The sequence below is a fragment of the Eumetopias jubatus genome, unplaced genomic scaffold, assembly GCF_037043125.1.
Source record: "Eumetopias jubatus isolate StellerSeaLion01/CBP00866 unplaced genomic scaffold, mEumJub1_p1.0 scaffold_9, whole genome shotgun sequence".
Classification (NCBI taxonomy): domain Eukaryota; kingdom Metazoa; phylum Chordata; class Mammalia; order Carnivora; family Otariidae; genus Eumetopias; species Eumetopias jubatus.
Genome location: NW_028274815.1, coordinates 23,335,764 through 23,360,279, shown reverse-complemented (window position 1 = coordinate 23,360,279; position 24,516 = coordinate 23,335,764). Strand labels below are relative to the sequence as shown.

At 50.7% G+C, this 24,516-nt stretch overlaps 1 pseudogene; it reads left to right on the top strand.

The window, feature by feature from the left end:
* The first annotated feature begins 202 nt into the window (after positions 1–202).
* On the top strand, positions 203–711 carry LOC114205879 (large ribosomal subunit protein uL23 pseudogene; annotated as a pseudogene).
* Positions 712–24,516: the final 23,805 nt, after the last annotated feature.

Here is a 24,516-nt window from a genome sequence, read left to right as displayed (position 1 = left end):
TGAAGTGGATTACAGACCTAAACACACAACCTAAAACTATATAGCTTCTAAAAGGGAACAGAGGATAAATTTTTCATGACCTCGCAGAAGGCAAAGTTTTCTTGAACAGGTCACAAAATCACAAACTATTAAAAAAACTGATACATTGAACTTCATCAAAAAATTTTTTTAAATCAAAAGACACTGTTAAAAAAACAGACAAGCCAGCCTTTTACGAAGATGGTGCCGAAGGCTAAGAAGGAAGCCCCTGCCCCTCCCAAAGCCGAAGCCAAAGCAAAGGCTTTGAAGGCCAAGAAAACGGTGCTGAAAGGCGTCCACAGTCACAAAAAAAATAAGATCCACATGTCACCTACATTCCGACGACCCAAGACACTGCGTCTGCGGAGGCAGCCCAAATATCCTCGAAAGAGCGCCCCCAGGAGAAACAAGTTTGATCACTATGCCATCATCAAGTTCCCCCTGACTACTGAGTCAGCCATGAAGAAAATAGAAGACAACAACACACTTGTGTTCATTGTGGATGCCAAGGCCAATAAGCACCAGATCAAACAGGCTGTGAAGAAGCTCTACGACATTGACGTGGCTAAGGTCAACACCTGGATCAGGCCTGACGGAGAGAAGAAGGCATATGTTCGACTGGCTCCTGACTATGATGCTTTGGATGTTGCCAACAAAATTGGAATCATCTAAACTGAGTCCAGCTGGCTAAATCTAAATATAAATTTTTTCACCAAAAAAAAAAAAAAACCAACAAAAAAACAGACAAGCCAGTCTGCAAAGAAATATTGACAAAATATATATCTGACAAAATTCTGGTATCCAGAATATATAAAGAATACCAATAAATCAATAACAAAAAGACAAAAAAAAAAATTGAAAGAGAGCAAAAGACTTGACCAGACATGTCACAAAAGATTATGAGTGGCCAATAACCAAATGAAAATTGCTCAACATCTTTGTGTTAGGAAATGTGCAATAACATTTCACACCCACTGGAATGACTAAACTTAAAAAAGAGCAACAATACCAAATGCTGGTGAGGACATGGAGCAACTGGAACTCAATCATTGTTGGTGGGAGCATAAAATGGTACAAAATTTTGGAAAACTGTTCAGCAGTTTCTTATAAAGTGAAGTATACACCTACCTTATTATTTACCAATTCCATTCCTAACTATCCAAGAAACATGAAAACACATATTCACAAGAAAAATCGTCCAAAAATGTTCCCCGCAGGTTTATTCATAATAGCAGAAAAACTAGAAACAACCCAAATGTCCATCTGTAGATGGGTACATAAACAAATTATGTTATCTTCATCACTGCTGAACTGTACATTTAAAAATGGTTAATAAGGCAAATTTTATGTTACGTGTATTTTACAATAAAAACAAACCATTTATGCTACCACAAACAACCTAACAAACCTTATTCGCGAAGATTCGAACACCAACAGCCTAATTTCTTCGTGTAACATTTATGTGGTCTCTTGAAACAGAAGAGGCAAGGTAAATTGTAGGTTATGTTTGGCCCCAGTACAGTACAACAGGAAATAAAACACACAAGTATTGCTGTGATCCTGCTCTCGGGGCCCCCACTCCCCGGCTGTCTGAGTGTTGGCGGGTAGTGTCCCTCAGCAGTGTGCTGGCTTTCTAGGTTGCACCATGATGAGTTTTGAAGGGAACTTTTCAGATGCCGGTACAGCTTGTACTACTGGGGGAAAGAAGTTCCAGGAGGACTTCCTGATAAATTTCATCCTAAAGAGCCTGGTTTCTTGTGTACCTCTGTATTGGATCTTTTCCACCCTTTCCCTCCCCCACTCGCACCCCAGTCCCTCCCCACTCCCTGCGCCCAGACACCACCTCACACAGTCAAGGAGTGTTGGCCAAGGTGACTGGGCTCCTCCCACATCCCACCCTCTGGGGCCTGCAGGCCTGCTCAGCGATGGGGCTGGCCTGTGGGAACCCCGAGCCCTGCAGCACTGGGATCCATGTTTGCCATGTGACTTACTTGCCATCGTCCCCGACAAGGATCCTGGGTCCAGCCCATCCTCCCCTCTGTCCCAGGCAGAGGACGAGGTCGTTCTGCAAGTCTGGCCACAATGCCCAGCATCCTGCTCACTTTGCAGACATTCAGGAGAACGTGGGGTTGGGGGAGGGGGTCTTGAATTTTCCAGAGGTTGTGACCTTGCTCTCTACTTCCATCACAGCAACACCTGTGCACTCAGCGTGACTCTTCTCCTCCCGCCGCAGCCCGGTGTCATGGTGGCAGGCATGGGAGGTGGTGCCGGTGGGGTGGAGAAGTGAGTGAGCACCACCGTGGACACGAAGGCTCTCTGTAGGGCGGCCTGGCTCTGCGGCTGAGGAACATTGTGGACCCTTTTAATTTCAGTCTCTGCCCACCTTGGGGACAGAGAGGGATGGAGCTGGGAGGTTCAGGAGGTGTCTCCCATGAACCCATTTTCTGAGAACGGGGCCCCGCAAGCCTAGCCAGAACCTAGAGGTTTGCTCATACCAAGAGAAGGCCCTGCCTCAGGGCTGCGTCAGGTGTGGAGGGGCCCAAGGAAGGAAGAAGGTGAGGGGCATGATGAACGCCTGCACTGGGAGGCCTCAGCCCACTAGCCTGGACTCCACAGATTATACCCTACGTGGTCTAGGCCAAGTCTATCACCTGTTTGAAAAAAAAAAAAAAAGAAGTGTGTAGTGCAGGAACTAGCTCAGGGCTTTCTACGTGGAGTTCCTCAGCACTGGCTGGGACTAGCCTCTGGCTCTGCCTGCTCGGGAACCAGCCTGAGGCAGGGCTGAGGGCCCCAGGGGGCTGAGGAGAGCCGCTCCCCCACACGTGGCTGACGTCCAGGCCCGCTGTGTGGCTGCGGAGTGATGCAGTCGGTGGAATGGGGGTGGAGCAGCTGTGGGGCCCCGATGGGAGGAAGGCAAACAGCAAGGGCACCCTTGAGAAGCAGCGAGTCATGAATCATGCCGTTCATTAACTTGCTTGAACTAATTAGGAGGCAAGTATGAGGGCCACGGCGCCGGGCAATTTGTTAAATCCCCGTTTTTATAGTCCCCACCACCCCTGCTTACGGGGCCCCCACCTCCTCCTCGGTCCTGAGTGCCCCGGGGGCGAGTACATGCTTTGGGGGCACTTGGAGTGGACAGCTGCCTGGTGGGAGAGGGAACGAGGGTTGGCATGCCACACGCCACGTGTGTGTTAAAGCTTTCGCAATGGTTATATCATTTGGTCCTCAATACCCTGGGAGGGGGTACTCATCATTCCCATTCTGGAGATGGGGAAACTGAGGCTCAGAACGGGGAGTGGACCTGCCCAAGTTCTCCAACTAAATTAGACATAGTCTCTGCCCCTCTCACCGCACTGAAGGCAGTCTTACAAGTAAGACTGAAGATACTTCTAGATTTTCTATTCTGACCCCTCCAGTTATGGCTGTCACCTGCCCTAACAATTACCCGCCAGGTCCTTCAGACAACCCCCTTTCCTTGCTGGAGATGGAAACTCCCTCCACAGAGACAGATTTCCAGGGCTTGGCTGAAGAGTGCTCCCCAGAAGAGGGAAGGTGGGATTTTCATCTTTTTGAAATAAATGTGAAAAATAGAGGTAAGAACAGCAAATACAGTGCATTGCACAGAGAGATGGAAGGATGCGCTTAAAATGTCCTAGAGCCTGAGGGAGCCATTAGGTCTGGAGTACAGGGACTGAGGAAGGGGTGGTGGGGGACAGGGGAGAGGTAGCATTTTATGCCACAGGCATTTTCAGCCGGGGCGATGGTGTCCAGCCGCTGCCCGGTGTCAGGGGGGCAGCTCAGCAGGGTCTGGGGCTCCGAAGAGAGATCTGGGCTGGAGCCAGCTGGGAAGTCGTGCTGACAAGAGCTCCCCCAAGGAAGGTTTGATCTCGGCCCCTCAGAGCCCGCCACAGCGAGCTACAAAGCTGTTTGATGAAGGAAATTTCAGCAGGTGCGCCCGCTGGGGCCTGGGTGCTTGTGATACGGCAAAGAGAGTCCAGGGGAACAACCTTGCTTCTGGGCTGCACCCCGTGCCCCACAGAAGTCTGGGGGTTCCAGATTCTCACCCTGGGCTGCTAGACCCAGCGGCATCCACCTGAGATTCCGGAGCTCGTTTTGCCCACCACAGCTCCGCAGGCCGGCCTGCCCTTGTCTGCCCCGCAGCCTTCCCACCAAGGCCTCTGATTCCCCAAGCCCACTTCAAAACTGGAGGCCTCCCAGGGAATAGCAGGAGCTGGAAGGCAAAACGGCAAGGTGCACACAGAAGTAATTCAGCTGCGGTTCTCCGTGCACCCACTCCCACGCGCCCACCAAACTAACCGTGCGCCGAAAGGCACAGGAGACCGGCATCTTGAAAGCAGCCAAGTGTCCCCTAAAGATGCTCAATGGCAAACGGACAGCACCTTGAGTCCACCTGGCCGTTCCTTGGAGGCCTGATTTGGTCCAGAAGTCCATGCGCTGTGGGAGAACTTAGGTGACAGCCCTGAGCGGGGAAACCTGGCAGCCCCAGGCAGGCCTCGCTCGGGACAGGGCAGCTGAGCCACGGTTGTGTTTGCACACGGAGAGCCAGAGGTGTGGGGGATGGCCAAGGCGTGAGGCCCGCCTGCCCATGATTCCCTGGGGACCACAGAAGCCCCTTGCTTTTGAAAATCCCAGGGAAGGGGTAAGCTGTGGGAGACAAGAACCCAGCTACGGTTTTGGCACTCTACCATCTCTGTAATGGGCTGGAAACCTTACAAACTTGCATCCCACCTTTCCTAAAACAATAGATTTGGGGATTAAAAAGTGTTAGCGTGATGTCTTTTAAATATTTAGAAATATTCTCCATCCCTGCCACCAAAGATGAGTATTTGTTTTTTAAAAAATAAGCACTTGGCAAAGGGTGCCCCTCACACAGGTGAGTGTTGTGCAAGCCAGCCCGCCCACCGGCCGTGGGTGGGGACCTGCCTACAGCTGTCACCCAGCTCCTAACAACTCCTCGAGGCACACCCTGCTCATTAGGCCCCAGCCACGCCCAGCCGCCCAGACTCCCGGTTGAACCGGACTGCCAGGAGCGGGCGGTGCCTCCTTGAACCCTGAACAGAACAATGGGCTGTGAGGAGTTAACCAGGCCCACAGCCCGAGAGCTGGGTGCTGGAGCTCAGGGGCTCGCTCAGCTATGCCTAGGATGGGCCCATGGGGCCTCCACACTGGCCAGGCTCCCATCTCCCTTGGGGCCAGGGAGCAGCAAGCACCCCCAGAGGGAGCCAGGCAGAGCTCTAGGCAGTAAAAATAGACATGTGTTTAGAGGCTGCCTCCTCAGTGGAGGGCTGAGCCTGCAGACATTATCTCACTCCTGCTCAATGTCCCCCCAGGCAGGTAAGGGATGGGACTTGTTCCTACTTTATAGCTGGGGAGACCAAGCAGAGAGGATGGGCAGGCAGAGAGAGGTGGCCGCCTCGGTGCAGCCTAGCCCGCCCAGGATGTGGCCCCACCTGCGCAGGTGCCCCTGCGGGTCCATCTTCCTGCCCCCCTGAGATAGGTGCTGACCCCTAGAGGTAGGGATGTGCCCCCTGAAACAGGCTGACTACCCACCCCCAGCCTCACCTCAGCTTGCACCCCCCAGATAACCCAGACCTGGCTCCCCTTCCTCCAGGGTGCCCCCACCCCCACCCCCACCCCACCCCTGCTTGTTTGCAGCCTGGTCGCCCTCAGGACACAGTGTGGCATGAGGAAGGACGGGGCTGCCCAGCCCAGCCCCGCCTGGGAAGTACATCTCCCGGGTGCTTCTGCTAACTCAGGATAAACCGGATTGGGGTTAGGCAAGTGGCAACATGCTGCTATTTGTGGAGGCTCCTGGACTTCATGCTCCCTCCCATGACAGCGGGAGCGGGGAGGACGGCAGCCATCTCTGCCCAGTCACACACTCAGCCCTGCCGGGGAGCCCGGATGGAATCACAGGCCACAGGCTGGAGGCACAGAGTCTGCATGGAGCCTCGGAAGCTGCCAGGAGAGAGCCCTGGCCTGGGACATAGGAAACCCCAACACAACAAACACAGAAAACCCAACCCAGCCACTACCCGCCTGGGGCAGCCTTCCCCTCCTCGGGCTTCCTCTGTCCAATGAAGGGGTTGGATTAAAGGAGATCCTCTCACTTCATAATCCCTCCACTGTCATTAGGCTGTGTTCCCTGACTCTCTGGCCCTCCAGTGCTTCTCTCAATAAAACCCATTCAAGATGGGGAATTAGAATTAACCTCTGTCTAAATTAAAGGCCAGGCAGGGAGTGATGGCAGAGGCTGGGCAGGTGCAGCTCTGGGCAGGCAGCCCTGGGGCCTTCTGAGAAGAGTGGAGAGCCAACTACAAGCCGAGGGACACGGCCTTGCACCTCCTGCCCAGTCCCAACCCCAAACCTTGACTTTGTGAGGCTTACCCACTCTCCCCAGGTCTCCAAAGCCTGGGCTAAGGCACTTGGGCCGGAGTCCTCCCTGGAGATGTGAGCACAGGCTCCGCAGGGGTCATGCGGGATGGGGGCCATGAGCCCTCAGTAGAGAGCCCCTCGAGGTGCCAAGGGCCAGCCACAGGGACTGAGGAGGAGTCAGAAGTCCTCTTAAAACCACCTCTGCTCCAGACATTCCTCCACTAGGAAGGTCCAGACCAAAGAACCTCCAGGTTCTGGAAGCCCTTTTACCTACCCCTTGAATTGGCTAATTGTTTGTAGAGTGTGTTTTGGTTGACAAAGCATTTTTCTAGATGTGATGTCATTTGATCCTCAGAGCAACACAATGAGATATTTTCCGATTTTACAGAAGACAAAACAAAAGCTCAGAATTTAAGCAACTTGCTTAAATGATCCCAACCCAGAAGTGGAAGATTCGGGACTGGGAGCCTGGTGGTCAAGTTCCAAGAACAGTGCTCTTTCTAGGATACCATGTCCTTCTCTCCAGGCCCTAGGGACCCAGAAACACTCCACTGGGACTCAGACAATAGGCTGAGGCTCTCCCAGCTAGCAAGGGTATGTGTCTGCTATGTGTCTGCAGTCCAAAGGGCCTAGAGAACCACCCTACTGCTGCCCCGGGCCCATGCCCGGGTCCCTAGAGAAGGACAGTGATGCAGTTTCTCTCTAGCAGGTCTGAAACTCAGGGAAAACCTTCCCTGAGGCTTGAAAGGATTGGATTTTCCTCCTGCTAAACCCCGTGATGTTCTTTCTTAGAGGAAGTGACCCAGTAGCTGCCTTCAAATCTCTGAAAAGCCACAAGGAACAGGGAATGGCCATCTTCTGTGGGGACCGTGGACAGAAGGATCAGGAAACAGATGGAACACAGTGTAAGGAAGGACCACGTAAAAGATGAACTCTCAGGCCATGAGAACTGCCTGGGGATGTGACTGGCTGCTCTGTAAGGTGGTAAGGTTCCCGTCATTGGAGGAGTTCACACGAAGACTAAGTAACCATTCTGCCCTGAAAATGTTACATAGGAAACTCAACCCCTAGAATGCTAAGTGGGAAGAATGGACTACGTGATATTGACACTTCTTCATACCAAGAGCCTGTGACAAAGTGGGAATTATTTCAGATTCTATTTGCACCTCAGACTCTCACCTATGAGCACCATATTGGATCAAGACAGAGTTTTGGCTGAGTGTCTCTATTACCTGCTGTGACAGACTGGGATGGAATGGAGGGAAGGAGTCAAGAAGCAGGGATGAGGGTGAGTATGGTAGCCCCCAAACCACAGCAAGGTCTGACATGGGAAGGTTCTTCTGGAGCTCCATGCTCTGAGGGCTGAGTGTGTTGAGGCCATTGTTATTTGCCCTCCCTAGAGGTAACTGGGGCATTCCCATTGATTTGGGCAGCTAGCCACAGATCTGCTTAAGCCCATGGCAGCTGTCCCCTTTGCCACAGTGACCAAAATGAGCTATCAGGCCAGGTCAAGATAAGCCCCACCTTGGCCATGCGTGTTGGCCAGCTACCTATGTCCAGGAGATAGCTGGCTGAGTCATGGGCCATTTCTTAGCAGCTGGCCTGGATCTTTCACATTGAGGAAGAGCTTGGGACACCTGAGTACCTGGAATCTGGAATGTGGAATTGCAGGTGGAGAGATTTGGCACTAGCATCCCAGGACTATCCATGGGATACCCCAAGCTACAAAATTGTCTGCCACAGTGCCCTGAGGGTTACGAGACACCAGACCATCCCCCTCCTCCAGAAAGTCTCCCAGGATTGTGCTCAGTTGATGAATAGAAGGGGTATCCCTTCCCCTTCCCACCCCCACCATCGTCTATGGACACCCACCTCCTGCTTGGTATTTGTTTTTTTCCCTGGAGGCATGTACTGCCAACATAGAGAAGTTAGGGATGGGGGCACCCAGGCTTGGCCCAGCCTGGCCCATGTTCTTCTAGGAGTCCTGGGAGCTGCTCCTACTCATTCCTTCAATCAGTCAATGCTTACTGAGCACCCATGCACCTGCAAACCAAAAAGAACAATCACCTCATAGAAAAATGGGCAAAGTATATGAACAGGCAATTCCCAGGCCTGGCCTTGCCACTGATTTGCTGGGTAAATCTGGGCAAGTAACTTAGCCATTCTGTGACTGTTCCCTTCTCTGTCAAATTAGGATAATAATGGTTCCAATTCACTGGGTTACTGTGGAAAGTGAATGAGATCATCCACACATTATGGGTGGAATTGTGTCCCTCACAAATTCAGATGTTGAAGCCTAAGCCCCAGTCCCTCAGAATTTCAATTTATTTGGAGATAGAGCCTTACAGGGGTGAGTAAGTTAAAATGAGGCCCTTAGGGTAGGGCCCTAATCCAATCTGACTGTATCCTTGAAAAAGAGGAGGAGACAAAAAGACAGGCACACAGAGAGACCATGTGAAACGGTGACAGGAAGACAGCCATCTGCCAGCCAAGGAGAGAGGCTTCAGGGGAAAGTAACCCTGTGAGCACCCTGAACTTGGACTCCCAGCCTCCGGAACTGTGAGAAAATACATTTCTTTGTGTAAGCGCCCCCCAAGCCGCCCTAGCCGACTAATACAGCACCTCAAGCACTAGAACAACATCTGGCATGTAGCACATACTCAGTAAGTACTAATTACTCCCATAAATATTATTGTTTATCTCAGCTGTACACACAGCACTTTAATTTCCCATTGCCGCTGTAACAAATGACCACAAACTTTTTGGCTCACGATAGCACACATGTATTATCTTATAGTTCTGTAGGTCAAAAATCCCACTGGGCTAAAATCAAGGGTTCTGCAGAGCTGCATTCCTTCTGGAGGCTCCAGAGAAGAATCCATTTCCTTGCCTTCTCCAGCTTCTAGAAGACACCTGCCTTCCTTGTCTAGGTCCTTTTCCTCCGCTTTAAAGCCAACGGTGTAGCATCTTCAAATCTATCTTTCTTTTGACCCTCCTGCCTCCCTGTTATACAGACCCTTATAATTACGTGCAGACCACCCAGATGACCCAGGATAACCTTCGTGTCTCAAGGTTCTTAACTTAATCACTTCTGCAGAGTCCCTTTTACCATAAAAGGTCACATATTCATAGATCTGGGGGATTCAAACATGTACATCTTTGGGAGAAGGGGCATCATTCTGCCTACCACACATACAATCTATTATTAAGTGACAAAGGAAGCCACAGAATAATGCATAATAGGTTAATTTCATTTATGTAAGAAGATACTAAATCAATGTAGACAGAAACTCAAAAAACTATTAACTGAGATTTTTCTGGGGAGGGACTTGGGGCTTGGACATTTTGGGTATTGTTTTCTTTTTTTTACAGTATGCGCATATTCATGAATTACTTGTGGGATTTTTAGAAATTTTAAATAATTCAAAGAAAACAGGAAGAGATGTGTCCTCATCCTTGTGGAGCTGGGTCTAGAGACATCAGACAAATCAACAGCATCAAAACCTCTCAGTAAGTGCTCTGAGAAGTATGAGCAGAGCACGGTGGCAGCTGGGTCGGGGGCCCCTCACTGCCTGAAGTGACACCTTTGCTGAGTTCCGAAGAAAGAGAAGGAGTTTCCCAGGTCGAGAGGAGGGAGAGGAGTGTCGCCCACGACAACGGGCCTAAAGGGGCATGACACGGCTGAGTCCAGGCCCATGGAGAGGCGATGGGCAGTAGGCAAGGAAGCTCGCACCTGCTGAGCCCCTAGCTGCTGGGTCCTGTGCTGAGTGGTGTTGTGGGCATGTCCTCATTGGGTGGAAGGGAACCAAGGCTGTGTACGTTGATGGAAGAGAGGGTCTGGACTGGATGAGAAAGGGCACGGGAGAAGGTGGCAGGCGGCTGGGCAGGGTCTGCTCCTGGAGCGGCTGATGCAGGCAAGGAGGGGTGAAGAAGGGGACAGGGAGGGCCAGCACCGGAGGCAATACCTTCCCTCACCCCACACCCCACTTCTGGGTGCCCCATTCACATCCTCAGCCCCCAGGCAGGTGTGGGTTGCAGGTCAAGCTCTCAGGCAGCCTCTCTAGGGCTGAGGGTACTTCCAGGCCTCACCCCAGACCTGCTGACTCAGGGCTGACTCTAGGTCTCCATGTAGTGCCCGAGGCAGCTGGCCACAGACCTGGCCCGGGTCATCCTGGCAGCAAGATGATCGCACTAAACCATTCCTCACAGTCCTTTGGGGCTGCTCGAACAAAATGTCACAGGTAGGTGGCTTATGAACAACAGACTTTCTTTCTCACATCTCTGGAGGCTGGAAGTCTGAGATCAGGGTGCCAGCATGATCGGATGAGGGTCCCTCTCTGGGTCAGACTGCTGACTCCTTATTGTGTCTTCACATGTGGAAGGGGGGCGACGGGGATCTCTGGGGCCCCTTTTATAAAGGCACAAATCCCATTCATGACCTAATCACCTCCCAACGGCCCCACTTCCTAATACCACACCTTGGGACTTAGACTTCAACATACGAATGGGGGGGGGGCACCAACATTCAGATCACAGCACCCCTGAAGGGTTCCCAAGTGGGGATGAGGCTGGATCTGCGGACAGAGGGGTCTCAACCTGTGGCCTTCTACCCTGTGTGCTTGTCCTGACTCGCAGAGCGAACACAGCCATGTCCTGAGGATGTCACTGCAGACATGACAGAAGGTACCCATCAGCGGCAGAGGGAAGAGGTGATGGCGTGCGTGGGATCAAATGAGGTGGTGGCCAGGGAGACGCTGGCCCAGATGATGGGCTCAAAGTTCTGCTCTGCCACTTTCAAGCTGTGTGACCCTGAACATGTTACTTAACCTTTCTGGGTTTCAATCTCCCCATCTCTACAGTAGAGTAATGATAGTATGACTGTCTATTAAAGTGCTTGGAACAGCAGGAGCATAGGGAGGCCTGCTGCTTAAGTGCTAGTGGTCATTCCTGTGGACTCCCCATGATGTCCCAGCTGGGCCTAGCAGCAAAGGGCCCCTTTGGGGTCTCTGCGCTACCATGTCTCTACCCTCATGAACTCAGCCACTCGCTCACACCTGCTCCTGGGGACCAGGGGGTGGCCCTGGGAAGGGAAAGGAGCGTTGGCTCGGGAGGTGGGGAATGTCAGTAGCCATGGGCCCTGGGGGGGTGGGGTGGGGGAGAAGGAGGAAGCAGGGGTTCCAGAGCAGCGGAGACCCCAGCGGTGAGGTTTGCCCAGGGCAAAGACTGTGGGTCAGCACATGGCTGACTTTGGGGTGTCAGAGACATCCTTACGGGAGCCAGAGGTGTCTGTTATTATCTCTAGAGCTGTTGTGAACATTACCAAATAGAATTATTTTTAAGCCACTTTAACCAGACAGAAGATCTGTATGCCAGGCAGCACTTTTGAGAAGGCGGGCATAAGTGTCACCCAGTCAGGGAAACGCTGAGGAGTCTGGGTCCCCTCGGGGAGGTCTCTGGCTTTGGAATATTAAAGTCACTCAAGGAGAGGAGAGGTGTGTTGATCCCTCGGAGCCCAGCTACCTCCCACAGGGGGCCCAGCTCATGCACGAAGCGAAGAGTAGAGCCTCAGTCCAGAGGAGCTCAACAAAACCATCCTGGTTTGTAAATCAGTGGCGGAGCTGGGAAAACCTGTGGTTTTCTAATTCCATTGCCCGATGGGAGTGAGGGGCATCATTCGGGTGTGAAGTGCAGGCTCTCAGTTCACCCATGGGTTAGGGATTCTTAGAAAAGGTTTGACCAAGACAGGGGTGGAAATGATTGCAGAGGAAGCTGCCGCAAACTGGCTGTGTAGCCTTGAATGATTTGCTTCTCTCTGGGCTCCCCCTCCCTCGTGCTGTAATAAAGAAGGACGACTGCATTAATCATGACGCGGGGCTCACTACGTCTGAGTCACCTTATGTGCATTATCTCACATAAGCCTTCCAACAACCCTGGGCAGTAGGTATCTGAATCCTCAGTTTGCAGATGAAAAATGGGAGTTCAGGGAGGTTAAGTAACTTGCCCCTGGCCATTCAGCTAATGAGAGACCCAGCGCGGGGCAGAAAGCCTTGAAAGGCCACTAATGCCATGCCGGATCCCTCCAGGTCAGCTCTGCACTCCATCTTCTGCATGAAAAATCAGGGGAAGCCACCTGGGTGTCGTTGTGCTCCACCTCAGCACTGGCCAGAGGGGCCATGAGGGCCAGGCTCTGTGCCAGGAGGGCCCCGGCCCACCACCAGCCCCCCCCACCCGGAGCGTGAGGGGCAGAGGCGAAAGCCCCAGCACCTTCACAACATGCACACTCTGTTCTGTCCTCACAGGCCCGAGAAAGGGACTGCCTTGAGTTTACCCTGAGCTCCTCTTTCCAAGAGCTCACACATATCCTTTACATGGGCGGCTTCTCACTCTTCCACTTAAGATAGTAATAATCTCCATGGAAACCTCTCCAAAGGACCTTTCCAGCCAGGGCTCAGGACCACCTCAGGCAGGGGATGTCATCACCATCATCATCATCTTCACAGTCCACCGAGGCAGAGAGGTGGCCAAGTGCCGGGGCTGCAGTGTCACTCATAGCTCTGCAAAGACCAGCTGGGTGGCCTTGGACAAGTCACCCATCTGTCAGCCTGAGCTTCCCCATCTAGAGCCCGGGAACGGTTAGAAGGACTAAGTGCAGAGTGGACAGGCAGAGCGAGCACTCAACAATGAGAGCTTTTTTTTTTCCCCAGGTCCTTTTTTAAAATTAATTATTTTTTTAAAGGCTCACAGCAAAACTGAGAGGAACATGCAGAGATTTCCCATATAGCCCACGGCCCCACACAGGCACAGCCTCCTTGACCATCCACATCCCCGACCAGGGCAGCACAGCTGACCACGAACGACACATCATTGTCACCCAAAGCCCATAGTTTACATTAGAGTTCACACCTGGTGTTGCACAATCTGTGAGTTTGGATGAAGGTATAATGCCATCTCTCTCCATCATTATGGCATCACACAGAGTAGCTTCACTGCCTAGAAAGCCTCTGTACTCCCCCTAATCAGCCCTCCCTCCCCTCTAACCCTGGGCAACTGCTGATCTTTCTATGGTCTCTGTAGTTTTACCTTTTCCAGAAAGTCATGTAGTTGGAATCATATAGTATCGTAGCCTTTTTGGTTTGGCTTTTTTCACATAGTAAGAGGCATTTAAGGTTCTTCCATGTCTCTTCATGGCTTGGTAGCTCATTTCTTTAGTGCTGAATGATATTCCAGTGTCTGGATGGACCACAGTTTATTTTTCCATCCATCAACTGAAGGATATCTTGGTTGGCAATCATGAATAAAGCAGCTATAAACATCTGTGTGCGGGGGTTTTAACTCATTTGGGTAAAAATATCTAGGAGCCCCATTGCGGGTTCATAAAGAGTATGTTTAGTTTTGTGAGAGACTGTCAAACTGTCTTCCAAAGGAGCCATGCCATTTTACATTCCCACCAGCAATGACTGTGGCTTTTATTTTTATTCAGAAATAAAAAGTGCCTTGCTTAAGATTACACAGCCATTAGTTGGCAGAACAGGGACCAAAAAGCAATCCTTCTGGTTCCACACTGTGGGCGGTTTCCCTTTGACCACGTTGCCCATCAGCTAGACAAGCCAATCTCCTGTCCTCACAAACACGTTCACACTTACACACCATTGCTTTTGAAACCTGATTCTTGGTGCAGATATATCCCAAAGGATTCCTCTTCTGCCCTGTCCAGGAAAGCCCACTGTCTGTCTGTCTGGTTCCTGTATCTGAGAGGCTTGTGATGCTCTTGCACCATGCCCAGGTGCGTACAGAGGCCAGTGTCCAGGTGTTCCAAGCTTACATGTACCTGGAGGAGAACCAGGTGGCTCTGGGAAGGCCCTCCTCCTTTCAGAGCCAACCCAGCCAGCCCCAGAGTCCTCGGAGTCACCGCGCCCTCATCAGGGACTGGCAGAGGAAAAGAAATGACCCCCACACCCACCCCTCAGTCCAACTGCAAGTCTGCCTGTTCTTCCTTCCTTCTTGAGGTGAAATTCACATAACGAGATCAATCATTTTAAAAGTGTACAATTCAGTGGCATTCAGTATATTCACAATGTTGTGTAACCACCACCTCTACCTAGTTTAAAACATTTTCATCATCCCCCCACAAAGAAAACCCCACACCCACTAAGTTGTCACTCCCCCTTTTTCCTTCTCCCCACCCCTGGCAACCACCAACCATTTGCTTCTTTGGGTTTACCTATTCTGGTCATGGAATAAACAGAATCTGTGCCCGGTTCCACACGCATTTCTCAGACCACACATTCTGTAACTTCCTGGGGAAGGAGGAGGAGCAGAGGCCTCTCTTGCTGCCTTTGTCTCTGACCCTGCTCCCCCTGCCCACAGTGTCTGTGATCCAGTTCATCCATTCTATTTCTTTTTCTTTTATTTGTCATGAGCAAAGGATTTTGATGGTTCCTAAATTCATTCAACAAATAGTTCATGAGCTAGCAGGCGAGACAGGGAAATAGTCATTACAGCAGTGTGATCAGGCAATGCCATGGATTCTTCAGAGAGGCGTGGAGCCCGTACGTACCCCAGCCTCAGGGTGAGGGTGGTCAAGGAAGGGAACAGTGGGGCCGGGGCCCCCATCTGTCTTGTTCACCTGTTTCCTCGGGACTTAGTACACTTCCTGGCACATAGAAGAGGATGAATGAAAAGTCAGTCAACCAATTCATGCAGCTCTCAGCTCAGAGCTGAAGGATGAATACAAATCTACCTAGCGTATCTGAAGCCTCACAGGCAAAGTTCCCCTGCTTTAGTACACGGAAAGACGGCTGGGTCTAGATGAATGTGGAAGGGAAGGGGGAGGCAGGTGGGAGGAGACGAGGCCGCAGCAGGCAGGGCCTTGGAAGCTACCTGAAGGAGTTTCTTTCCCCTGAGTTCGAAGAGGAAAGGTTTTAAGCAGATTCGCATTCTAGAAACTCATCTTTCTAATCCGGATTAGAGATTATGATGATCTGATGATGTGCCCGGAGGACAGAACAGACATCATTCTTGTCCTCCTCCAGCTGATGTTTCAATGGGAAACAGAGGTACTTAATATATCCTTAAAATAATTAATTCAATAGTCACAAGGGCACAAGGTGTTCTGAGGGATGTCCTGAAGACAGTGACTTTTGGATCGAAACCTGAGAAATAAACAAGATTTGGTTAATTAAAGAGAGGCAAAGAGCTTTCCAGACTACATGGAAGCTTTTAGGAAGGTCCTGAGCAAAACGTGCTAAAGGAAGCGAGAAAAGTCTAGTATGATGGCTCTGCACAGTGTGAGGCTGGGAGTTTGGCCAGATGGGGCTGGGAGATATGTGGGGCTCGGAGATATGTGGGGCTCAGACCCCAAAGAACACTCTTACATATTTTGGACTTACCCTAAGTCAAATAGGAAGTCTTGGATGATGTAAGCAGGATCCAATTTTGAAAAATGGAATAACTGCATTTCTCTTTCATGTTGCTGTGCATGTGACCTTCTTCCTGGTCACTGCAATCATCTGCTTGCTTTGGAAGTGAAGTTAAGATTAGCAAAGAAAAAAAAATGCGAAGGAGATAAGTACTGTTTAGCTTCTAACATCCAAAATAGAATTTTTTTCAGCCAGACAGTAGTCTTGAAAGACAGTCATTGGTTAAGAAATAGGGTATTCTGGATGTCTTTAACTTCCTCTTTAAGATATCAAGAAGCAAACCTGACAGAATTGATGGTAGAGCTTCACTTCAGGAAGCAAACAGAGGAGAAAGCCCTGCTCTTAGGTCTGGAAGATATTGGGGAGGAGGCTAGACAGGAAGCAAGTGTGGAAGGAAGTCAGGTGTGTGTCCTAATCACCCATTTTCCATTTGAAGTCCCAAGCAGAGGTGTGTTAGTTTGGGGGCAGTGGGGGAGGGGGGAGTGCGATTTCTGTACGTACCTCTCTAGAGGTCTTCACATCAAAGTAAACTTCTGTGTGGTTAGGCACAGGGAAGGTTTGAATTTAACCTTATCTATTGTGGTTGTGAGTTCAAGCCCCATGTAGGGTGAATTTAACCTTCTCAAGCCACCCTGGGCTCCCATGTTACAATGATGGCTATATTAGATCTTTAGCTGTGGGTTTTGTATAAGAAACTCACCAGAAGCAGAGAGTTTGAAAGGCTAAGCTTTAAAAAAAAAAAAAAATGCATTGAACAAGTATTGACTATGGCCTGTCATTTAACAGCTAGTTCTAGTACAATCCCTGGGCCTCAGAACCTGTAGCAGCAGCAAGTAGACTGCGAACTCTCTGAAGCTCCCAATGCCCATTGCAATCAAGCATAGCTGTGGTGGATGATGGACCAGGAAGAACCTTCCAGAAGGAAAAGCCTGGTGATACAGACAATGAACAGAAGAATTCTTCCCAGACAACAGAACAGGGGCTGCCAGAGGGGCTAACCAAGCATTTTACTCCACTGCCCAGGAGGGAGGTCTTTACTTCTCCAGCCTATTAGCAATGGGTCATTTTTAAGAACGAGTGCCTAACGTGCTCCCTTTTTTGAATAGGGGTCTTTACCTCAGTTACCACATTCCCATTCCACCTGGTATAGCTACACCTGAAGCCCACGGAGAGGATTACACATCGCCTGATAATCCTGGGCCTTGATTTGCAGGAGGTTTTGGGGTTGTCTCCCCTGGAGAAGGAAGGGGATAATTCAATACATGGGAAGAGGGGAGCACATGAATGTGTGGGTGGTCAAAGGGCCGACTATGGTAGAGAGTGCTAGTTGCTTCCTCCAGCATCCATTCTCTCCTTCCTTACCAATATAACCCCCAGTTTTATTACTAAGATTGTATTTAAGATTGTACTTCTCAGACTCCCTTGCAGCTAGCTCTGGCCTTAGGAGCAAGTTCTAGCTAATAAAATATGAACAGAAGTGTCATAAGGTTTCCCAGGGAAGGAGTTAAAATAAAAGTGTGGGGGGGGGGACACCTGGGTGGCTCAGTCGGTGAAACATCTGCCTTCGGCTCAGGTCATGATCTCAGGGTCCTGGGATTGAGCCCCACATCGGGTTCCCTGCTCTGCAGGAAGCCTGCTTCTCCCTCTCCCACTCCCTCTGCTTCTGTTCCCCCTCTCGCTGTGTCTCTCTCTGTCAAATAAATAAATAAAATCTTTAAAAAAAATGTGTGTGTGGTAGTGGGGGAGGGCGCCTGGGTGGCTCAGTCGATTAAGGGTCTGACTCTTGATTTTGGTTCAGGTAATGATCTCAGCTGGGCATGGAGCCTGCTTGGGATTTTCTCTCCCTCTCCCTCTGCCCCCTACCCCTGCGTGTGTGAATTCTCTCAAAAAAAGGGGGGGGGAGAAAAAAATAAAGGGGGTAGAGGATGCCCCTCTCCCATTCCTCCATACTGCTTCTTGGAAAATAAATGTAATGGCCAGAGTTTGCTGGAAATTGGGTCATGGGGAATTAGGGTCGCACCATGGGAATAAACAAGAAAGAATAGCTGGAGGACCTTGGCCCCTGACAACTTCATGAAACCATCAGCCCAGCCCTTCACCTCTGGCTCTAGACTGTTGTAGGCAAGAATAAAACCCTGCGTGTTCAAGGTTCTGTTCGTTTGGGTTTTCAGTCCCAGGCAGCTGAAAGGAATCCTAACTGATAGATCCTAGTCTAGGCTTGGAGGAGGAGACTTACATAATCAGTTGGGTGGTAGGATCCCAGACCCTGCAGCGGCAGGAAGCAGACTGTGGACATACGACGTCAGTTTGGGGGGCAGCATGCAGAGTGGAAGTGGTTGTAGGTGTCCCCGTGAGGGGTGGCGGGCCATGGACAAGGATGGTGGCAGCGGGGCTGGCTAGAACATTCAGATTTGAAACCTGCCTAGGTGGTGTTCTGCCCTGAGGCAGGCGGTGAGGAAGAGTCGAGGCTCACGTGCAGGAAGAGGGAGGCAGAGGAAACGGCAGACTCAAGAAGGAGCGGGGAGCAGGGCCCGCTTCTGTGCAGTGGTCAAGGGCATGCAGGCTGTGCTGGGTGGGATTTGGTCACAGGGAAGCAGTGCTGGGGCCGTGGGGGTGGCAGCCACCCACAGGGGGGCTAGCAAGTGGCCCAGTGAGGGAAGATATCTCCCCCTCCCCCCCCAGGCCCTCCTCGGCTGGGAAGCTGCCCCAGGAGGAGGGGTCCAGGGAGGTTCTTGGCATTTTTAAGATGTGTGAGACTTCACCTCGTTTCATGCCGGTGGGAAAGCAAGGGGGCCTTGGAGAGGTAAAGGTCCACAACAGCAAAGGAAGTAAAGGACGCAGGCTCCCGAGGCTCCCTGAGAACAAGGACTCCATGGCACCCAGAGCTGGGCGGTGCAGCGAGCCTGGGGGAGGGGGGGCAGGAGGTTTCTTCTCTGCTAAGGCGGCTGAGGGAGGGAAAGTGGCAGACAAGCTGATAGGGTTGTAGATGATAAGATGAGGAGATCCCCTTCTGATGGCCTCCGTTTTCTGCGAAGTGGCCGTGATGTCATCTGTGGTGAGTGAGGGGGTTGGAGAAGATTTGAGAGAGGAGGTAGTTTGAGCACCCCCTTTCTGAGGAACACGAGAGAGAACTGGCCAGGAAAGCACAAAGGGTGAGGCTCAGGCTGGGCTGGAAGCTTGCGCTGGTGGCAGTACCCGTCTGCAAGGCTGTGTGGTTTTCTCCAGAAGGAAATTCCTCGTCTGGCTTTCCCCGCCTGCCTGCGCTCCAAGCTGCAGGCCCACCTTTGCGCTCAGCAGAACGTGTGCGCCTGCAAATCCCGTCCACTCCTCGAATTAACATGCCTCCCCACCCCCATCCAACACCTCCTCTTACCCTCTTGCTCCTCTGGGTTTGATTCCTGGAACCAGGTATCTGGGATTCCGCAGGAGCACCTTCTTGCCATTCTGAGCCCACGGCAACTCTGGCTGTCTCCCGGGCTCTAGGCAGGGCCTCCTCCCTGCTCGTCCCAGCCTCCTTCCTTCTTTTCACCACCCACCCCTGTCCTGCACATCTGGTGCCTTCAGCTTCCTCAAATGAGACTGTCACTGTGTCACTCCCTATTCAAAACCGCTCTGCAGCTCCCAAGACCTCAAAATAAAAGCTCTCATTTCTGCTGACTTTTGGGATCTTGGCTTAAATGCCACAAGTTCTGAGAAGCTTCCCTAGATTAGGGGAAGTCCCAGTGGTACCTGACCCCGTGACACCTTTTAAGTCTTCTCTGTGACTCTCAGTAATTACTCGATACCGTGTCATTCACAACGGCAGGGAGTGCGCGCGCATGCGCACAGGCACCCGCTGCCTTATCACGCCCATCTCCCCAGCACAAGGATGTTGCCTGCCTGACCAACTATTGGTAAGAGCCAAGCCTGTCGGGCCCTCGGGATCTCAGGTTAAATTTCCATCGCCCCCTAAATCAGCCCATGCTTCAGATACTGGGGACTCCTTCCCAGGCCCCAAAGCTGCCCCCCGCCCCGCTCCTCCCGCACCAGGGTGTTTGCTCCGACAGTGCCCTCTGCTCACGTACTCGTGCTCCAGTCCCTCTTGTGCAGACGTGCACCGCCCCCCTTCTAGCCCAGGGCCCTTCTGCTACGGACTCTTCTCTGAAACCTCCACCTGCCACAGGCCAAACCCCAGAGCGTCTGCTTCCGGAATGCCTGCCGTCCCCCATCCTTTCACTCCCATCAGACTAGAACCTTGAGGGAAGCTTCCAGTTTGTAGTCAATTGATACAGCAAATGAAAATGTTTGATCGTGGAGCAAAGAAGGGCTTTCTGTAACACTTGTATAAACAGTGTCTTATACAACCGTGTCCCCAGTAGCGACTTTCATGGTGCCACGCACTTAGTAGGTATGCAAAAATATTTTTCAACGAATAAGATATTTTCTCCCTTATATCCGTAGGAATACGGTGGCGACAGTCTCTGTCTACACATCAATTTTGAAAATTAATTTAAATGCCATTGTGCTGTGTTTACAACATGAAAAAGATGTCTGTTTTCACCAGTGAACAGAGTCGGTCTTTTCAGGTTTATTCCATCTTCACTTGAGAAACAAATGCATGCCTTATACAGCGGATCAAGGTAGTGACTATATTTGCCGGTGTACCAGACACGACACTGCGTAAGAGCAAAGGAATTTCTCCTGGAGCTGATAATTTCAACACGTTCAGTAACATTTGTCTCTTGGGCTTCTGAACAAGACCATGAATGTGGAGCCATCTGAAACCTATGAGACCCTACAACAAAGGGCCGACTATATTGCCATTCATACTTATTATTTTCCGTGCCGATGTTTCCCGATTCTTTTCTAGTTCAGAAAATAGACTCATTGGGACTCTGAAAAATATTGCCTAACTATAAATCCATGGAGACAGCGGATCGGTGGTTGCCAGGAACGGGGGGCAGGGGAAAATGGGGAGCAATTACTTGATGGGTCGGGGTTCCTTTTGGGGTGAGGAAATGTTTTGGAACTAGGCAGGAGTGTGTGTCTTGCATGACACTGTGAAGGTACTAAATCTCGCTGAATTGTTCACTCTGAAAGGGTTGCTATTAAGTTATGTGAACTTCACCTTAATTTAAAAAGTCGCATATGATTTAAATAATACTGAATACTTTACTGAATGCCCTACAAGGCAAGGCAGTGCTGTATTCTAGAACAGCCCTAGATCAAAGGCCCCACAGCACCCTTGCACCTTGCCTTGCCTTTGGATAAGGAACGGGGTCCCATGTCTAAGCAGGGCAATGTCCTCAAAGTGTCCTTGGAGACACCCAGCTGAACACCATTACAAACCAAGCCACACGCTGCTGAGTGTCTGTGTTTTCCTTTGTTTCTCCTTTGGCTGACACCAGGACTTGGTAAGGTGTGTTTTGTTTGATTAAGGACTTTTCTAGTTCCAGAGATGGAGCCTGTGGTGGATTTTATTTTTTCCTTTAAATGAGTGGAATTTTCCAGTGACTGTGGATAGAATCCCTGGACACTTCACTGGGCCATCTGTCCACCAGGGCCCAGTGGACAGGAAGCAGGAGGGGCCTGCCCACAGGGCAGAGTCATGGGCCAGCAGTTTGTCTCCACTTGTGGCAGGTTCTACAAAGGCAAGGGCTGACTGTAAAAAGGGTGGGTGGACTTGTCCTAACAGCTCACAGCTTCTCAGGAAGCAGTCCTTCGTTGTCTTGTCCAGGGAGGAACAGACTCTCCGCCAGGATACAAGAGCAGCATCATGGATCAGGAGTGAGGCTGACTGGGAGGGGAAGCCATCAGCCCTCCTTGCTGGGGCCTGGAGGGGGGGCCCTGGGCCAGCAGGGGCTGGGCTGCTTGTGCACAAATATCCCCTCCATCCTTTAAACACATGGAGCCCAAAGGGAAATTGCACCCTTCCACTTCAAACATGGCACTGGAGCCCAGAGCCCAATGGCTGTCATAGGCAGGGTACAGCAGTCAACTCCCTCACCAAGGTCCATGGGTTTTAACCATTTAGGTTTCCTCCTGATTTTAGCACTTTGTACCTTCTCACATGCCTTCACATATAAGGCGCCATTCAGTAGCCCAAGACACAAATGCTGCTGAACGTCTTGGAAAATACCAGCTCCAGGAAAAATTCCTTTTCCTTCACGTAGTGGCAGTGCCATGAGCAGAGAAAGCCTGGTGACAAAGTTCTGTGCACCTGGGGACTCTATCTAGGTCCAGCAGCAGAGGCGAGCCCCAGGAATCTGTCACCAACACATCTTTCCCAGGGGAGAGGACTCTACCTAATCCTTGAAACTCCAACTTTGCTGGACATGTCATCAATAGAGTTTACTGTCAACCCGGCTCACTCAACGGGGTTTGGACCAGGACAGCCTAGATTTAGCAGTGACTGCAAAATTCCCTCACCGAACTTGGTAGGTCTAGGGACCCAATGGTGGTGGCCCCTTACTGTTTTTCTCAAAAAAAAGGGGGTGCCTGGGTGGCACAGTCAGTTAAGCATCTGACTCTTGGTTTCAGCTCAGGTCATGATCTTAGGGTCGTGAAATCAAGCCCTGTATCGGGCTCTGGCTCAGCACGGAGTCTGCTTGAGACTCTCTTTCCCTCTCCCTCTGCCCCTCCTCCTGCTTTCTCTTTCTGTCTCTCAATCTTTTTTAAAAAAATAAAAAGACTGAAAATCTGTCCAGATGTTTTTAAGGCATTTACAGCTGCCCAAAGAGGCTTATGACCCTACCTCCTAAGTGCCTGGCAATCATCGACCTCTCTAATTGCCATGTGGACGAAGAGGTGGAAATTGAAACGAAGCAGATCTCGAAGTGTTAGTGGAAGATGAAAGGTGTTCTAGAAGCGCCTAAGCATGAGAGGCACGTGGAGACACATGTGCACAGGCTTGTCCACGGGCGGCACAGTCCCCGAAGCCAACAGAAGCCCACGTGAACATTCCCAGCGATCCTTGACCCTTACACAACAAGGGGACCCATCCGCCACCCAGGAAATCAGACATCTCATTCTGTGGTGTCTTCTCAGGCAGAAGAGATTCCTAGGAGGCCCGGTGTGGAGACTTCTGAGTGCTCTCTCCCTAATGCCCCAGACCCTCTCAAAAGGGAAAGGAGGAGCTCCCCTAATCCTGCTGGTGTGGGCGCTCTTGTTGGATGGTCGTTGCCCTCCCCCTTTCCAGACGAGGAGGAGACAAAGCCTCAGAGCCATTAAATGGCTTTCTCCCGAACTCAACAGCCACTGAGTAGTGGGGGCAGGCTGGGGATTTTGGGCCCTTCTGATACAGTCCAGTGCTCTTGGGTCCTCCAGAGAATGAGGCCTGCACACCGAGCTGGTCCGAAGCAGATTTGCAGTGCCCGGTGCAATTTCAGGGGCTAATTCTCAGCCAGCTGCACTCCTGAAGGCGCTGCCCCCCATTCCATTTACGCTGCAAGGGAGGATCAGCCCCGAACAGATGTGCCCCCCTTACCTGCAGCGATAGGGTCTGGGCTGACACTTCTCAGTTCCACACCTAACAACCTGTGTCTTTTCAGAAAGAAAATCTGAAGATGTGATCGTCCACTTAGGTGCATGCCTCGGTTTTTTGTTTGTTTGTTTGTTTTGTTTTGTTTTAGAGGCCTTTCCTGTCCGTGATCTCATTTGCTCACCTGGACAATCTTAGCGATACATTTCATTGGTTCTTTGAAGATTCTTGGGTTTCCAGAGCCAAACTGTTCAAACAAAATACCCCCAGGAAGGACAGGACCTTCGACTTTTATTGGCTCACACCTTGACAGTAGTTGGCAGCTAGCTGAGAGTCAGGCCCTGAGAAAGAGGGAACAGGACTGGGAGGAGTTGGGGGGGGCGGTCAGGAGGACAAGCAGGAGAAAGAAGGGGAAGGAGGGGGGACAGCTCTGTGCCCCAGCCAGTGGCCCACCTCACCGTTTTGCAGAAAGAGGCCATTCCCCTCTTCACCCACCCACCAGAGAGACCAACTCCACCCCCAAGGCCAAAGGCAGAAAAGTCTAGAAGAAAAATAGAAGCAACAGCAGAGATGGGAAGAAAAAGATGGAATAAACCAACCATCAGAGCCTCTTCAATCTTAATTCATTTTATTCTACAAAAACTACTCAATTGAAAGTGGAAAAGCTAACCAAAAAAAAAAAAAGTTTTAATATGTTCTTTCTTCCATAGCAGCAAGCTTTTTCTAACAAGCTTTCTTTAGTGCAAATACTGTAGGCCTATATTACATTAAAATAACAAAACAAAACAACAACAGAAAACACCACCAGAAATGCTTCAGAGCAGAGCTACTCCTCAATTTTCAAAGCTATACAAAGATTTTTGAGCTCGTGGTCCTGCCTGGAGAGGCCTATTTAGAAGCCTTTCCAATGGGACCATTTCACCAATACTTAAAAAAAAAGAGAGAGCGAGAAGAAGAAGAAAGAGGAGGAGGAGAAGCTGCTCACAAAGGTAATCCAATTCCCCCGTAGAGCTATAGGAATCTTGTACAACTTGTTTGCCTCCAGGATCTTATAGCAGACTTTACTCCACATCATTGACATATCTCAAATACAGATGCACAAAGCTTATGCTTTTCCACTATATACCAAAATACGATATATACATCTCTCACTGCAGAAAAGACACCCTGATACCTATTCTTTATACAAAGGTGAATATTTTCTTCCTCGACATCAAGTAACCA